Here is a 16,483-nt window from a genome sequence, read left to right on the forward strand (position 1 = left end):
TACATATCAGTGAATGCAAGTGTGCATTCCCTGATATGAACTTGATGTTCTGAGTAGAGTTGTGGTACAGTGCGGCTTGGGAAATGTATCCCTTTCGTCACTGTAGTGCGATCTTGGAGTTAGAATATTTAATTTACAGGGGGTGTAGGGGGCACAGCCCCCCACAGGGGGGTGGAGGGGGGCTTGACCCCCTGCTAAAACATGAATGACAGTGTAGGTGTTTAACATACATTTGCACCTACACTGCCATCACGTTAAAATTTTGATATAAATGTCAAATCTGTTGATGTCAATCAACTGAGTCGACATTTTAACTCATTAGTATTCATGCAGGATGATGTCATTTTTGGAATATTGAGCGTTTATGTATATGAACGGCAATATTTTAATAGTAAACCCACACACACATATATATATATATATATATATATATATATATATATATATATATATATATACATACATACACACACACACACACACACACACCACACACACACATATATATATATATATATATATATATATATATATATATATATATATATATATATATATATATATATACATATACAGGACATATTGTTACTAGCCAATTCTCCACCTTGCAAACTGCAAATGGACAGAAATGGCGATAGTGATACCTATACACAGATAGCAGGGGTATTAACAGGTACCCCACTGCTACGACAGTAAATATAATAACACCATAAAGTGGGTTCATTCTGCAAGTCACGCAGGCTGTGTAACACAAGGCTACTTTACGTAGCTCACAAGTACTGCAGCTGCAGTGACATGTACACCAAATATTACTGGTGGTGCATGCAAATAGTACTGTGGTGAGCTGTAGTGTGTAATAGTGGGTAGGTAGGGGTTCCAATCTAATATCAGCCAGCATGTGTGTGTGTGTGTGTGTGTGTGTGTGTGTGTGTGTGTGTGTGTGTGTGTGTGTGTGTGTGTGTGTGTGTGTGTCTGTGTGTGTGTGTGTGCATATATGTGTGTATGTGTGAATGTAGACATTTCCCAAACAGCAGTACAGACATGCCCATCAGGACTATGTCTGTGCAATGGTCAATCATTTTATGGCCCTGTGACTAGTGTCCTCCACAACATTGGCCTCCCTGTCAACAGCTGCTGATGTCATACACCTCAACACTGACAGACACTCAAAACAGATAAGCTCTGTGGCGCATGTGATAAGTATTTAGTGCTATAGTGTATACTATTAGATAGGCAAGGGTCCTAATCTCAATAAGGGCAACTCTGTGAGTGTGTGTGTGTAAATGTATCCCCTTGCAGCAGTGTGCCTGTCTTGCCTATCTGTGTGCCATGGTTATACATTTTAAGGCCCCGTGCCTACCTGTCACCCCCCATTGGCCTCCTTTACAAGGCCTGCTGATGTCATCCACCTTAACAGCACTTGCTGTCAATCTCATAACAGATAAGCTCTATGGCACATGCAATAAGTACATAGTGCTATAGTGTACACTACTAAATAGGTCTAATCTCAATAAGGGCAACTCTAAGAGTGCTTGTTTGTGTGTGTAAATGTATCTCCTTGCAGCAGTGTGCCTGTCTTGACTATCTGTGTGCAATGGTTATACATTTTAAGGCCCTGTGAGTAGCTGCTGGCCCTAAATAGCCCACATCTACCTAGACATAAATGCTATCTACCACCACCTACATTTGTAGGTACAGAACACCCAGATGACATGTATCAAGGGTAGCATGCCTTGTCATGGGCTATGCATGCAGGATTACGCTGTCCGCTCCCATTTTCCCTGACACACTGTTCTACAGATATGCACCTAAGTAACCATGCACATATACAGCCGTACCTTGCTGATGTCATATTTCCACTTTGCTGCCATGCATCCTGAGCTGCTGTGTTGCTGCCAAGTCTTCACAGCATAGCCACTCAGACATACAAAGTTCTGAGAGACACCTGTCAGTCTGCAGCACTACTGCCAATCTAACATCATGCAACAAAGGTACAAACACTTTGATGTGTACTCATGACACATGCCAGCATACAGCACATGTCATGGTATAAAACTACCGCACTGCAAATGTCATGTAATGTAATGTAGTCACCCTGTGCATCAGACACATATTTGCATGTGCCTGCATCGATGGTACAGATGGTAGGGATGTAGCACAGGTATCATCACATGCACAGGGTGTGATGTGGGGCTGCCAGAGGCCTAGGCTGTGCCAAACAGTTGAAATTGTGTGTGTAACTCAGGAAGGGGTACTGGTCAGCTGGGCCATGGAGAGGTGCCGTGTGTGTCTGTTGGTGCCTGCATCTGACAGTGATGTTTGAGTATGTGCACATACACAGTCAAGCCATTTGCAAGCCCTACACATGGATATGTTGGACAACTGTGGACTATACATGGCAGAATGGACAGTTCGCCATTTCTGGCCATGAACACCGGAACTGACTCTGCCATGAGTGGCACTGGCACCACCATGCCCAGGTGAGATGCGGTACTAGTTGCTGACAGTGACTGGTGTCTGCTGGGCCTGTGTCCCTCATGGGACTGCCCAGTACCAGGTGCCCATGGCCTGCCACATTGTGTGTGAGCAGCATACTCCCTTCTGTAGTGCTGGAGGTACTGCCACTATGGGAGCGTGAGTGTGCACAGCCACATGGACTGTCAGCAGATGTTGTTGCTGACATATGACCAAGTGTCCAACACCCTACTCCCACCACATGTTCTAGCACAGACAATGTGCAGTCAAGGATTGACAATGTTTCACCCACTATCTGTCCACTACATCAGTGAAACGATGCATGGCATCATCAATGTGGCGGAGGGAGACACAGATGTCAAACAGTGATGCAGCCATGATCCTGAGCATCCATCTGGTGTTGTGTTCGAATCGTGCCTGTGCCTCCATGGTAGACCTAAACAAGCGTTGAGTGACCCATGATGTGACACCTGTGACAGGTGGTGGATGGGCAGCAGTCCTCCTTTGAGCACATGTCAATCTTCCTGTGTGGGACCTCGCCAGCTCTCTGGCTATGGCTAGTGTCTACTCTCACTGATGTCATAGTTGCTACACTCTCCTTTTTGATGCCGCCACACTCTGACTGTCCAATATTTGTGGCTGCAGGGGACTGGGTATGTGTAGACATACTGACTTTGTGTGGGGACAATGGGGGAGGAAGTGGGATGTCAACCCATGGGACCGATTCAGCCTCCAACAACCGCACCTTTGCCTCACTATGGCCACCATCATCATCAGAGTCCAATGAGATGCTGACATCAGGTTGTGAGGGGGACACACTCCAACCCACAGGGTCACCTGTGAGGAGGAAGACAAAATAAGTACATTACTACCTGCACTATTATGTATGGTAATCCGCACACATACACATACAGGTGAGGAGCCACAAGTGGGTTACACATACTACTCATTTCCAATCCCATGCACAACACATAAGCAGACTACAACATACACAGATGAGACTGGCCCTTTATATCATGCACTGCAGCTATGTCTGGTTAATGTTATACACCTGTGCAATAAGCAATATGTCAGTGAATGTGATAGATCTACTCCTAAAACAGAGTCCACCCGTCTTGAGCATACTATGCCAGTTCTAGTGTCACTGCCTCGGGTATGTACCATCTCTATATTGTGTGTGAACAGGCATGTGTGAATGATTACCTCCTGTATAGCAGTCTGCATAGACCCCCTCAAAAATAAGTGCATATTTGTTACTGCTCCTGCAAATACACAGCTGTGATTACCCATTCAAAGCACGTCAGTTAACCCCAGTATTGTACTCTGGCTAAACATAACAGTTGTGTCTAGGGTAAAATGTCAGCCATTAACTTTCATAGGGTATATATGATACATACAACAAATGTAGCACACTTACCAGGTACAGAGCCCTGGACTCTGGCTACACCTGAAATGTGAGGGAGATGTATTGTCACCAATAAAAAATGTGTCATTGTTAAAGGGTAATATGTGTGTATATCAACACAAACAGTAGCTAAATGTGATGCTGCCTACATTGCTAACATTTTCAGTATGTGTGCACAACTATGCATTAAAACCAACCCCCCCCCCCCAGTGCAGAAACACCTGGCACCCATGTGCTGGTATGCAGAGGCTGCGACAGTGCCTGATACAGTATTACACTGATGAATACAGGAAGCTTACCTGGATGCTCCACTGCTGTGGATGCTGTGATGATATGATGTATGGGGTGATGGATGCTTGGGAGCTATTGGTTGTTCCCAGGTTTGCCAGGAATTTCTCTGTGGCCGAGAGTGATTGTTCCACTGCAGGCTCTACACGGTTGGCAGCATGGTCCCTGGCCACAGCGGCAGCTCTTTGCTATGCAGCATTGACCATATCTGTGGCCCGGTATTGGACCTGCTTGTAGGTTCTGGCCTGTAACCTTACATTGTTGAGTGCTGTAATGAGGTCAGCCCACAGTGCTGCACGCTGGTCACGATGCTGGTGAGTCCTGGACACCAGAATATCGTGATGCAATCTGAGGCCATCCAAGATGACATTATTTTCAGCATCTGAAAGTAGCAGGTGCCTCCTCCTATACATCCTTTTTGAAAGACAACAAGAGGTGAATCACATCAAAGGACCAGATACATTGGTATCCACTATGTATAGACCTTGCACATCAAAATTGCCTTGCACTATCCACTGTTACCTCCCATGTCATACCCAGCAGTCTATCATCACACTATGTACGTGGCTATCAGCAACATAATAGCAATACTGGTGTGCCGTGACAGAGTGTGCTAAATGTCTCCGCACCCATCAATGCCATTTACTGTGGTGTGTCCCCTGTGGACAAAGTCCCACTACTATGTCTTATGGCCTCTGTCAGACACATAGGTGTGTATTATTACATGTATATGGGGACAGTCTAGCAACATCACTGTGCCACAATGACAGACAGCAATGCAAACCTGCTGTATTCTATCCTCCCTGTAGGCATTGTACCTCTCCAGTCCATAGATGTTTGCCAAATGTGTATGTGTGCCTGATGTATGTGTTCCTTTTGGCAGACACCTGTGGATGTCTGGCAGGCAGTCGGCCAATAATTGATAGTTGTTCCCAGAATATAGTGAATCTGGCTGTCACATGTCAGAACCCTCAAAAAACAGTTATGCTGCAGTAATATCTGTCACTCTATTCATACTCTTATTTTGTATGACCAGTCTCTACATTCTTTTGCTGAGGTATGGCCTGTGTCCCACCAGTAATACTGGCTCTGACCTGACTTCCTGCTGCAGGGGGTTGCCAGGTATGTTAACCATAGCTCTCAAGCAATGACATAAGAATGTCAACTAAACTGTGACCTAGCCAGAGTACATCATGGACACCTTTACAATGTCTGACCTATTCCTGTGTGACATTCACAGACTGAGAGGTGCTGAATGACAGGACATTATGTAATTTGACAGCTGTGTCTGCTCTCACTTACTGACAATATGTCTACCACATAATCCAGTAGAAGTTGTACAGGAACCAACCGTTGTAGGAGGGAGCAAGAGGGCCACAGCTGTGATGTAATTCAAAGCAGGCACATTTGAGAGGTATGCTTGTAGCTGTTGGACAGCAGAGTATCAACTACATGTCATTCCCAGAGAAGGACTACAGACCTACTGTTGTAATCCCTGTTCCCCATAACTGCGTCCTCCCATTTGCATCCAATTATATGGGGACTTGTACTACATACTTGGTAGATAACGTAATCCTTTTGTGAAGAAATCCTGAAGAACAGTGCTTGGTAAGTCACAATCAGTCTTGGTATGGCAAGTTACAGACCTGTTTCCCATAGGCAGTTGCTTGCCTTTTGTAGGTAATGCTCAGTAACAGGCAATTGCCTGTGCACCAATCTGTGGCTCAGACATGCTAATTGCATCCAGTACAGTTGGGTTGCACTTTCATAAGCCAATGACATAGCACAACAGTGCAATATTTAAGACCTTCATGTAGGCCTTAGCCCCTTTCTTATTCTGTGAGATGGACATCAGTGAGGTGTGGAGTCTACAGCATCGCACAGGGTAGGTACTAATACTGTCCACTGTTGAGATTTATGAGGTATGTCCACAGCATGCTGTGTTTGGCCATTGTCAACTGACTTTATGATTATCTGGCAGTTCAGTGTTCAACACTGTGGGTTGAGGTCAGTAAGGGGGAAGAAACATGTGGGTGTCAGACAGCATACCCATCAGAGTATGCATGCTGCTGCAGCAGCTGGTGGTCTATCAGCTCTGTATGTTTGCAGGGGCAGACTGTGATACGTCCGTGTCACTTGACCTTTGTCCCCACCCCTTTATGTATGGGTGTTGTGTGGATCTGTTGTTCTAGGGGGTTGTGAGGTATGGTAGGTCTGTATCAGGTAGAGTAAAACAGTGTAAGAAACTTTTCTGTGTGGAAGATTTTCAGTCCATATATCTCTAATTGATCACTGTATATTAATCAGATCAGACAATAGTAGTAGAAGTAGCGAACTTAAACTCATCTTAAGTCAAAACAAAACAAAACAAAAAATAATAATAGAAAATATATAATTGTACAGCATTACTCAGTATTCGAAAGTAATCCAAGCAAGGCAGGCAGTCTGTTTCCAGTCGAAAATCCTTTATTAAGTACACAGACAAGCAATCCAAGTAAAACAAAAATAGAGTAATAATTTCCTCACAAGCTTTCTAAGTATATATATACTTTTTATCAGGCAAGGGATTGGTTTATTGTGCTGTAAAACAAAGTGTTATTGGTACACATGTTAAATTCACATCCGTTCCCCCATCAGTGTGACATTCGAGTGGGTCCTGCCCTACTTAGTAGCTATCATAATAATATAACCCTTATGTACTTTAAATAAAATTTATAATGATGTGGTACCTCTTATTTAACCAGATTATTAAGTAGATTATTAAGTCTGTGATTTTATCCAAGACAATATACTACATGGCTGGAAATATATCAACCTTAGTCCATTTGGCAATCAAAAAATATATATAAATATATACATATACATTTTGCATGTAAAAATCAATTTCTATTTTCATAACCTATTGTTAACAAAGATCGTCCTTCTAGACTTCTTCAGGTCTGTGTACAAGAACCCTAAAAACTATCTATAAAAATATATATAATTGTATAATTAGTTAGTATTGTTATTACACATTATTTTGAATAAAGTGGAAAAAAAGAACCAGAAAACGAAAAAATAAAAATAAGAAAAAATGTATGATAATGGAAAGAAAATATACATTTAAATTACAACTGAAATGGTATTTAAAACCAACTGGTAGAATAAAATAAAACACTAAAATTAGTCATAAAATAAAATAAAATTAGTCATGTAAACAATGTGGCAATTTTCTAAGTTCCAGTGCACTTTTAATTGAACAGTAATAGTTTAGTCCAGGCTTCAGCTTTAATTGCCACATGAGTTCATGTTTCTCTAGAATATTCGGGATGTCTCCTTCAAGATCACCCATGTCTATGCGATACAGGATCTGGAACTTAAAACCTGTGTGACTTTTATGAAGAGAAATGTGTTTGGCTTGTGCATTATTTTTACATCCAGAGTGGATTTCTGACAGATGACATGAAATCCTACGCTTGAGTTTATTTACAGTCTTGCCCACATATAATGCATCACATTCATTGCACTGTGCCCTGTAAATTATTTTGTAGTGTTATAGTCACCCCCTGCACTGGTTTTAATGATTTTCTTTAAATAAGGGCAATAAAAACTATCACCTTGTTGTATAAATATACAGAATGTACAATTAGTTTCACATCTTTTAGTGCTTCTCTCATATGGTCTGTTTAAATTCAACAAAACTTCTAATGTTCCTGGCCTTCCTATAAATAAAGGATTAAAGGATGGGGTTTCACTTAAGATGTTAATCAGAAAAGGGTTTCCTGTGACAATGTCCCAGCTTTCTTTAATAACATTTGTGATACTGTGATAATCCAAAGTGTATGTCAGGATGCAGCTATTTTTGCATTTGTTATTCTCTGTGGAATTTCTTAACATTTTTCTACTGGGGACTTTTGACTTAAGACGAGTTTAAGTTCACTACTTCTACTACTATTGTCTGATCTGATTAACATACAGTGATTAACTAGCGATATATGGACTGAAAATCTTCCGCACAGAGAAGTTTCTTACACTGTTTTGTTTTTGGACCCACTACACTTGTTAAGTGGGTTGTTTTGAGACTTCGGGGATACCACGGAGATTACTTGTTTTTTATCAGGTAGAATAACATACAGCTGCATATGTTGCAGCCTGCAGCTGCTGCTTTTTGCCTAGGACTCATAGTGGGGAGTGTGAACACGTTGGAGGACAGCAAGCTGTATATGTTACTGAGGGAGCAGTGTCAGCTCTGTCTTCACAGCAGAGCCAGGGTGAGTGTACCCATAACAGTCCACTCGAGGCATGTGCCTGGGGCTCATCTGTTATGTAACAGTGCCAGTCAGAGAGTAGTAGGCAAAATATAGGCAGGCTATACGAACATGTGCAATGTGTCCATACCTACAGTCCTTTCACTTGCTTTTATGTGTAGCAGTTAATTCAGTAGCAGCAACCTGTTTTGGTTAAAATTGCAGGACTCAGTCGTTATTTGCTGTATTGAGAAGAATGTAATTAAAGTGCAACACAGTGGATTCAAACCCAGGACTATGTGTGGCAAAACACACTGCATGCATGGCATTTAACAGAGTCACAGCTACAGTGGGTGTACTTGCAAGATCTATGTCCATGCATACTGTCTGTGACACAGGAATTGCATCAGCATGTGTTTTCTGATGCATATGAGGTGTGACACTCAAATGTCTGTCATACTTTTCTAACCTCAATCTTTAATGACGTGCCAGTACTTCAGCAGACAAACATGTTTTTGTGAAACCAAGCCAAAACTAGGGGGCAGAACTGTGGACATTCTGCAACAGTCTGTACATTTGACAGCTATAGCTGCTATCCCAGGCCTCACATACATTCATTCATATTTATTTGGCTGTGTACTGGTGTAGTGTCTGCATCACAGTCCCAAGTACACTGCCAGTTCCCCCATTATATGTACTTGCAGTGTGTCAGTGTCAATTAGGATATCTGATACAACGAGACAACCAACTAGTAAAACAAGGAGCTGGCCAGTTCCCTGAAAAGTCTCGTTTATTGAACAAAATAAAAACAATAGTACTAAGCGCTTTCACCCACTCTCCATACTGGGAATTATCAGAGTACATTTTAATTAAAAAAAAGGCTTTCTTAAATAGCAAAAAACACACACAACACCCTTTCATTAAAACCAGTGAGAAGTATAAGTCAATTATGTATGTAAATGCCTAATTGAAAAGAAGTAGATTAAATAACCTATAGCAATATTAAATGTATAAATATAAATATTGAACACTAATAATTAAATAAACATTTTTACATAGCATGTAATAATGTAAAACCTGTAATAAATAATTAATACATTTCTATAAAAATGTATAAAATAATGGCCCCTTATGAAATTCATTAAATATACTGTGATTTGTACTTTAGTATACTAGAAATAGAAATATGCTCATTAATTCCTGGTGAATTGGAAGCATCCAATCTTAATTGCCATAGGCATTCTTTTGTTTCCAATAAAGTCTTTTCATCACCTCCTTTTGTATTGTTAGGAAATCTGTCAATCACAAAACATAGGAATTTTTTAAAATTAATACACTTCTGGCTATGAAGGTATAATGAACTCACTGATTTCTCATTTTTAATATCCCTTACATGTTCCAATATCCATAGTCTAAGTTTTCTGATAGTCTTATCAACGTAGTAAGTTGGACAAGTAATACATGTAGCAATATACACAACCATTCTAGTGTTGCAATTACAATATACAGGGCATCTAATAGTTCTTCTGTAATTTTGGACTACAACATAAGGCCCATCATTTATAAATTTACATGTGCAATTAGGATATGTTGGTGGAAACAGCTATTGTAATTCAGAGCTGAGTGGCCTAGTGGGCTAAAGTAGTGTGTTGTAGTTGACAGGGGCCCAGGTTCAAGATGTGACAGGGATGATTATTTTGCAGATGTGCCTAACACTGTCAAAAACACATAAGATGATTAAGGCAGTTTTAAGTGGGTTTGTATGGTGAAATGGGTCAAGCAGGGGGAAATACATACTGAAAGGCAGGTAGAGATGTGCAGGATGAGGGTAGGAAAGGACCATAGCTCTCCATTTCTTCTACAGCAACAGCTGTGCAGGTTTCACAGAATTTGGAATTTGGAGCTTCACACCCCAGATAGAGGGATGAGGGCAACATAACTGTGTTGATTAATTCATTTAATAATCCATTGTGTCCAGTAGACACAGATGCAAAATGAAGAGCTATGTATGGGGTGATGTTTTTTTTTTTTGGGACAGGTCCCCTTTTTTCTTTAAGGTGAGAGCGGAATGTTGTGGAATAGATATAGTTATGTGTGGGGAGGTAAGTTGGATAGGACAGGTTGCATTTGCAGACAGACAAGACAGCATACAGGGGTGGTGTGTGACACATGAGGGGGGTAAACAAATTTGACAGGGAGGGTGTTGTGGAATCAGAGAGCCATGTGCCCCAAGATGGCAGCACTGTGTCTGAGCTCCCCACCCATTGGCAATCAATGCTGCTCCTTCACTGCAACGAAGGTGGCTGTGCTGGACTCTGGGTGCTGGGGCCACCTTGCCCCTCCAGGTTGGCCATTCTGCCCTCAATCTGGGCAGTGGAGGGGGCACCACTGACTTGGGTCAGAGACTTGCTGGGACCCGGAGCCATGGCTGGCTGAGGTAAAGTAGGCAGATCGGCTGGAACTAGCCTGCCCAGTTAAGCTATGGTGTTGAGGTATTTCAATGTGTATAGGTTAGCAATGAACATAAAAATATTTTGCTAGTTATAACAGCATACCAGAACGTTGCAAATAACCCAGTAACATAACATTGTGTAGTATATGGAGCACAACAATCAGTGAGATAACAGTATAGTAACAGCATGCTAGTAACAGTTATGACATAAGGTCAACAACATAGGTAATTCAACATGTTATGTTAGTATGCAACCACTGTTTTACATAACAATAATAACACAAGGTCCAACATAATGTTTAGAGAGCAACATTTGTTAATAGTAAACCATAACCGATGTATAACAACAATAAATTATGATGAAGATAAGGGGTGGGAGGAGAGAGAAATACAGTCCAGTATATAGGCTATATAGTTTGCAACAGTACTGTTAATTACTCTACAGGTCTGTACTTCCTTTATGTATAACAGTGCCCTGTAGCCGCTGTAGCATGTACATACCTCTCAAGCTATCCACATGGGACAGTATGGGCCAAGCTGTAACACCTACAGGTACACAACTACAGAGGACTATTACATGTCAGGTGGATCTATATGACTGCCAAGGTGTACTGTGGACTGATGTAGTATGACTGTGCTATTGACATTATCATGTCAATGATAGATCTATGACAGAGGGATTAGGTGACAGTTATTACAGTCCGTGATAACATGAGACTTGAGATACATTTATCCTGTACAGTACAGAGAGTAAACAACTATCATGCCGTCCTTGGCAGGCATGGAGTTAGACTATCAGGAAATGTACACAGACAAAAGAGGCACACAGCCATAACAAGATTACACATTTTATTTATTGTATTAACTTTTATTAGTACTGTACTTGTTGCCTTTATTTTCTGAAGTCTTATCACCTTCCTGAGCAATGCTGCTAACATTGTTACATCTGAACATACAAATTATTAACCCATACTTAGGCCTACTACACCCATTTACCTGTAATTCCTGTGGGGAGAACATCTGTTAACAATACATAACTGATTCAATAATATTTCATAGTACTTGACACTGGATTCAAACCCTGGTCTGTCTGTGACAAAATGTATATCAGACCTAGTATTTATCAAACTGAGCTACTGAGCCACTGCTGCATACCGATTGATTGATATTTGCCTAGAGCTCACCTGGTAACAAAATATGACCTGGAAATAGATGTAGAGTGTTATACAAGACTGCAGTGGCACTTGGTGAACTGCACATTAATACATAGAATGCAGGTGTAGACAATAAACCCCTAGTGGGTGGCAATATCTGTGATGTGTACAAACCATATTAGAATGTTGGGTTGGCTACCTGTCCCATATACAGTTGCATAAGGTATATTTGCAGTCTACAGCTATTAAAGTTTCATATTTGCCTGTGACACTGTACCTCAGAGCAGGAATGCATGCAGCTGAAATGCAATGGTTACCACAAGGCAATCCTGATATATACAATATATTTTGGGTGTCCCTAGTAGTGCTTCAGATCTTAGTGCAGAACAAATATCACAGAGGCACCAGAAGCTGTTGAAGACTGGGGGGGGGGGGGATGTGGAGGATGAGAGGGGAACTTAGTGATCTAGAAAGGGCAATTTTTAAAAACAATTTACTACCACAACATAGGTTCACTTTGAGGACATTTTAAGCTTAGCCAATTTTCCTTTTGGTGGTTGAATTAACATTTTCTGATTGGTCTTACCTATCCCATGGCTGATAATTGTATATTAGCCCTAGTGAAAGTAAATGTGATCATACTATAGATAATTTAAGGGGATCCATGTAAGAGATGCAGCATTTAGGAACTGCCTCTATCCATTAGTGGCATGAGAGGCAATCCTGGAGTACATTTTCTATTACCCATCCTTAGATCCAAGTTATGTTTGAATGTGGACAGGGATGAGCTTTGTTTTACTTGAATGGATAGTCTGTTCTGGAACAGTGGTAGCCTCTGTGATATATATCCATCTCTCCACAACATTCAGTTTAGATACCTGGACTGAGTATTTCTGATGCCATTTGACTTGCTGATGTTCAGTAAGTCCATCTGTATTATGTCGGAGGATGCTTTGTATGCCAGACAAATCACCTCTAAGCACTCTGTAGGATACTGAGTATAATAATAAATATTTGAGGGCGTCCATGCAAGACGTATTGTTTAGGACTTTTATCCTTTTAGTAAGGTATCTCTGTGGGTATTCCAATTGTTGCATGGGTCTGGACAGATACATGCCAAAGTGGGCATTATACAAAATGATTGACCTAATGAAGGCTTTGTAAAGGGGGGCAATAACATCTCTAGATCTAGTCAAAATCAATTTGGTTATAAGCTGTGCATATAGAAAGACTTTCTTATGACTTTGGGCACATGTTGGTCAAAAGTTAGGTCACTGTACACACAAGTTCCCAAATGCCAAACAACTGTGTTAGTTCTCAGGGGGCATTGTCAATTTGGTAGTTCCCTGAAGTAGATGACTTCCCAAAGGATATGATAATGTATTTCTTGGAGTTTAGTTTCAATTTATGATTCTGGCACCAGTTATTGTTTGGGACAAACCTTCCTGCATGATGGCTAAGTCATTTGGGGATTCAATAACTTTCTCTAGCTTGTAGTCGTCTCAAACTTAGTTGGCCAAAGCCCTTAGGTATTTCCTTCTACTTTTGAGATGTATATGCCAAACAGAAAAAGTCTTAGTACCGAACCCTGAGGGACTCCATTGGTGACTGGTCTCTTCTCCTATTTTGATCTTTTGCATCCTGTGAGCAAGCATACATGTATGCATTCTTTGATTCACCTTCCTGATTGTATTAACCTGATTGTTTTAAATTACATTCCTTGTATAATACAGCACCACTTGTTAGAATGTGTTTTAAATTTGTAGTTTGGAACAGTCTTCTAGTTAACAATGAAACAAAATGCACGAGCCAATAATGACAAAACTACCCGTTTCAGAAAATTTAAACGATGAATGGACAATCAAACTTCTGTCATTACAATCCACCAATATCAGTAATATGCAAAATCTCTGCAGAAGTAAGTCATATAAATAATTCCACATTAAAGGGATCTGTAACTAATGAAGAGGTTGCTGCTAGGAAACAACTTTATATTTCATTGTTTCATCTACAAATAAAGTGCCTATTGCCCTTGAAGAATAAATTGCCTGTACTACAAAAATGATAAGCTAGTAATTTTGTAATGGGAAATGGATGACAAACTGATAGCAGAAACATAGTTACTAGGTAACTCCTCCAAAGGAGGACATTCATAGGACTGCAGCAGCCACCCCCTTTGAAGTACAGCACAGTACAGTATCAATGCTCCATCTGCATACTGTGGGAGTAGAACCCACAGCCTTCTGCATCAAAAGCAAGTATACTACCTGTTGTGCTACTAACAATGCAAACAAATTAATGCACTAAACTTCTCTTTTCCTGAAGCTTTCACCTCCTTGTAAAATCCAATTGACTCTCAATTTTGCAGCACAAGAAATCTGGAAAAAGCCAAAATGTATTGCGGGGGGGAGGGGGGCAAATGCCCAAAACCAGGGACACATTTTAAATATTGCTTATATAATCTTATCTTATATAATCTTAGAAAGTTGCTAAAATAAAGTGTTTTGTGTTACCATGTGTTTCCTGAAAGATAGAAAGACTGAAACTTAAAGGGCTATCATTATTTAGTGAATTCAGTTCTCACTGATTTGCCAGAAAACCACAAATTGTAAGAGGAACAGACCAAAAGTAGTCAGAGCCTGAGTAACACTAACCACCAGGTATACCTAACTGTTGCACTTTACACACACGCACACACACACACACACACACACACACACACACACACACACACACACACACACACACACACACACACACACACACACACACACACACACACGGAAGCAGCATAACTCCTGCAAATAAAAGAACAAAATTCTCCTTACTGGCATGACTCTGGCAGCACCAACAGAACAGTGGCAGCGTAACTCCTGTAACACAGAGCAATAAGAGTGCAATAGCAGCTAGTTTCGTTAGTTTAACTTCCGCGCATGAATCCACATTAGAGTGAAAATTCCACTTCATTAATTTTTTCCGACAGGTCTTGCAGCTGTAAAAGTGGGGGGGCTTCCCCTGGCTCTATGGTTCCAGCACCCATGTGCATATATCTTGTAGTACAGCTCTAAATCTTCACTTTAGCAGAACGCTCTTTCTTAGCTAACGTTGAGTCACTTAGTGGTATTCTTTGTGTTTTCAGTTCAGAGCAGATGTAATACTTGATTTCATGAACAACAGCCCAAAATACACACATATTGCACAACACAGGTTTATTAGGGGTGACTTCATACAGTTATTGTTATATTTTCAAGTCTTTATTGCTGAGCAGTTCATATAATGCAGGTGTTGCAATACATCTGTAATTCCACAATTAATGCAGTAAAAACTTTATTTGATTAACATTATCAGGTTTCATGCTTTCATCTTTATTGAACTATACGTGGTATTACTCACTTATTTCTGTACAGATGTATGAACACCTTCATTGCAGTACAATCAAAACTGTATATACCTAATGGCAGTTGATCATTTACTCTTTCTTGCTTATATGAATATAGATTGCACAATACATCTGTACTCACCACATACACGGCACAACTTAGCCAGGCACCCTGCATGGGCCTCTGGGATGTGAGCTCTCTCCTCTGCAGCTGTAGGAAGAGAAGCACACCATTATGTATAACTGTCTATCACACATTCAGATTAGGTATTTCTAAAACAATGCTAACAGTACTTACAAACTTGTGGGGCATTCCCGTCTCGAGCATCCTGGCCCCAGGTGTCCAGAAGTCCCTTCTTTCATCACTTCAGATCGTCATAATGATAATGGACTTGCTGACCTGTGCAGGGGATACCTGTTGCACTGGTGAGATCATGTGCCAGCCGGTCCCAGGCTTCTGACTTGTACTCTGATACCTGGTACTGGCCCTGCACTAGCTGGACATCATGGTATTTCACAAGGAGTCCAACCATGACCCTGGACTCCAGAATGCCCCACCATTGTGCCCAGAAGCACACACCCTCTCCATCACCTGCCATTGTTCCTGTCAAGTTCAAACTCCAACTGGTTCTGCTCTATTCCCTCCTGTTGCACTTAAGCCTGTTTTCCAACCCTTTACTTCCACTGGGCAATTTTTAAATATGCGGCACATTGCTTAGCACTGCGCAAGTGATGCGCAAATAAGCCTAGCTGTGCTGAGCAATACTTAAACTGGCATTGCTTAGCAGTGCTTTGCACTGCTTAGCAATGCACAAACCAGATAAGCCCTAAACATTCTTTGTTTAAGCAGAGCTTGGCAAGGCTTAGCTGTGCTTAGCAGGGCTTAGCTGAGCGCAGCAAAGCAAGATTTAAAATTGCTTCTCATAATGTGTATTTTCAAAATAAATGCTGACTAACCTGTGTGTGTATTTGAACCCTGCACCTACAGCACATACAGTTGTTACTCAAACTATTAGGCTACATGGATGCCTGAAATGCTACTATACTTTTATATATAGCTCTCCACTACATTTAAGCACAGCTGAGCACTGTGGTGTGTCAAGC

The 16,483-nt window shown here is 41.0% G+C and overlaps 1 protein-coding gene across 2 annotated transcripts in view; it reads left to right on the forward strand.

Annotated features, from left to right (window-relative positions):
* The window catches only part of SLC1A7 (solute carrier family 1 member 7), a 941,247-nt gene that overhangs the window by 464,639 nt on the left and 460,125 nt on the right, over window positions 1–16,483 (forward strand). The gene's annotated exons all lie outside the window — the stretch shown is intronic.

The sequence above is a fragment of the Protopterus annectens genome, chromosome 10.part0, assembly GCF_019279795.1.
Source record: "Protopterus annectens isolate FY-2018-M chromosome 10.part0, PAN1.0, whole genome shotgun sequence".
Taxonomy (NCBI): Eukaryota; Metazoa; Chordata; order Ceratodontiformes; family Protopteridae; genus Protopterus; species Protopterus annectens.